This window comes from Heterocephalus glaber, unplaced genomic scaffold, assembly GCF_053883595.1.
Source record: "Heterocephalus glaber isolate CG9 unplaced genomic scaffold, H.glaber_assembly_v1.0 deba00001537, whole genome shotgun sequence".
NCBI classification, from domain to species: Eukaryota; Metazoa; Chordata; class Mammalia; order Rodentia; family Bathyergidae; genus Heterocephalus; species Heterocephalus glaber.
This window is the reverse complement of record NW_028258332.1, coordinates 3,640,547-3,643,303: the sequence shown is the minus strand read 5'-3', so window position 1 is coordinate 3,643,303 and position 2,757 is coordinate 3,640,547. Positions and strand designations below refer to the sequence as shown.

General features: G+C 43.7%; 1 pseudogene; it reads left to right on the top strand.

Moving 5' to 3' along the window:
- The first annotated feature begins 251 nt into the window (after window positions 1-251).
- Window positions 252-1,550, top strand: LOC101697825 (BTB/POZ domain-containing protein 1-like; annotated as a pseudogene).
- Window positions 1,551-2,757: the final 1,207 nt, after the last annotated feature.

Here is a 2,757-nt window from a genome sequence, read left to right as displayed (position 1 = left end):
TCCATGACCTGTGACTACGTTAGGGACGTGGGAAATGAGAACTAAGGCAATGGAGGTGGCTAATCGGCTAACAGCGAGGTATGAAGCCCGTTCTGCATCATGCAGTGTGTCCAGTCTGGTGGAAAATGCCCTTAACATGGGGGCAGAAGACGGAGAGACTTGGTGGGTGCCATGGCGCCAGCTCTGGAGGTAGAGAAGGAAGCAGGGGGCGCCGCTGCGGCCGGCGATGCCTGGGCGGTCGGGCCGGAGCGATGGACACAGGCTGCATCCGAGGCACAGCGACGGCCTCCCCTCTGGGCTGGGCGCTCGCGCCGGGGAGCGAAGCAGAGCCCGGGCCGCCCGTGTGGCCACCTCTGCAGCGCGAGCCGCTGTACAACTGGCAGGCGAGCAAGGCGTCGCTGCAGGAGCGCTTCGCCTTCCTCTTCAACTCGACGCTGCTGAGCGACGTGCGCTTCTGCTGGTGGCCGGCAGCGCTGTCTTCCACGCCATGTTCAAGGCGGCAGGGCCACAACGTCAGCCGAGATCGAGCTGCCCTCCTGGCCCTGCTCAGATTTCTGTATTCAGATGAAGTTCAAATTGGCCCAGAAACAGTCCTGACCACTCTGTATACTGCTAAGAAATACGCTGCCCAGCCTTGGAAGCGCCTTGTGTGGAATTTCTCACCAAACATCTCAGAGCAGATAATGCCTTTATGTTCCTTACTCAGGCGCGATTATTTGATGAACCTCAGCTTGCAAGTCTCTGTCTAGACACAATCGATAAGAGCACCATGGATGCAATCAGCGCAGAAGGGTTTACTGATATTGATATGGACACACTCTGTGCAGTTCTAGAAAGAGACACACTTAGCATTTGAGAAAGTCGACTTTTTGGAGCTATTGTACGCTGGGCAGAAGCAGAATGTCAGAGACAACAGCTGTCAGTGACGTTTGGAAATAAACAGAAAGTTTTAGGAAAAGCACTTTCGGTAATCCGCTTCCTACTGATGACAATTGAAGAGTTTGCAGCAGGTCCTGCTCATTCTGGTCTGGCATCTTGTCAGACCGTGAAGTGGTGAACCTCTTTCTTCACTTCACTGTCAATCCCAAGCCCTGAATGGAGCACATTGACCGTCCACAGTGCTGCCTGCCAGGCAAGGAGTGCTGCATCAACAGGTTCCAGCAGGTGGAGAGCCGCTGGGACTACAGCGGGACCAGCGACCGGATCAGGTTCACAGTTAACAGAAGAATCTCCATAGTTGAGTTTGGCTTATAGGGATCTATCCATGGTCCCACTGATTATCAAGTGAATATACAGATCATTGAATATGAAAAAAAACCAAAATGATACCGGGTTTAGTTGTGATGGGACTTCTAACACATTCAGAGTCATGTTTAAGGAGCCTATAGAGATCCTGCCCAACGTGTGCTACACAGCATGTGCAACACTCAAAGGTCTGGATTCCCACTGTAGCACAAAAGGGCTGAAGGAAGTTGTGCATGAGACACCTGCTGCCAGCAAGACCGTTTTCTTCTTCTTTAGTTCCCCTGGCAACAATAATGACACTTCAATAGAAGATGGACAAATCCCAGAAATAATATTTTATACACAATTAGCATTATAATACATCTTGGCTAGATAGTACCTACCACACAAGCTAGACTCAGACGTATAAACAACTGGCCACAGAAAAAAGTTTGAGTATCAAGAATATTTATGATTGTAACATAAGAAACATTTTAGTTTCTTAGAAGAAATAGAAAAATGTTTATTTAAATCTCTGCATGATTTAAAGACAGATTTTCCACTTTTTTGACACCTTAGGGGAATAGAGCTAGGTTTAATTGTATAAAAAAATGCAGCTGTTTCAGCTGCTTCCTATATCATTTCGATGTCAGCTGTCTCATGGTCTTTCAATAGTTTTGGAATTGAAAGATTCTTCTTACACATAGCCAGTCTGGTTTCTTTACTTTTAACTTTTGAAAGTAGTTGAGATGGGTCAGTATTCTTGCAGAATTCCCTATTAAGCCAAATAACTAATTTCAGAAAATTAGGAAAACTGGCTTTATATTTGAGATTTAAAAATATCTGCTAGCTAACATTTGGAATCATGCTAAAAATAGGCCTAATAATGCCTAAGAAAATTTTCAATGCATTTACAGAAAAGGATGTTTTGTAATAGTATAGTAATGCATTATATAGTATAGTGTTCAAACTAAATGGATTTTGTATACATTCACAATAATGTGGTATATACAAAGTCTCTAAAGGTTGACACAAGCCTGGATCTTTACCATTCAGCTGTATCACCATACCTGCCTATCTGTATGAGGTGCTGCTGATGAGTCCCAAGACTGAGCTGATGGTGGTGACTGATGATTGTTTCAAGATACTGCTTCAACTTTGTGATCATCCCACAGAGCAGGAAATGGAACACGGTTACTGACATTTCTAACAGCTACTTTGAAATTATAAAGCTATCCAACCGAGTCACTCCTGCCAAAAAGCTTTCTACCACATAGTTCTATTCAAGAAGTAAAATATGTTTAATACTTGTGACCTCATGAATGTGACCAGCACATCTATATTAGGAGGAAGTAGGAAATACAGATGGTAGAGTGACATTTATACACTTTTATATACAGCAGATTTTTAAAATATAAATAAATTTTCCCTTGAAAGTGACTATCCTAAAAAAACTTGTGTAGTTTAAGCTTAAAGTATATCAGATATTTGTGGAAGATGATAAAAAAATTCTTTCAGTATCAAGAGAATTTT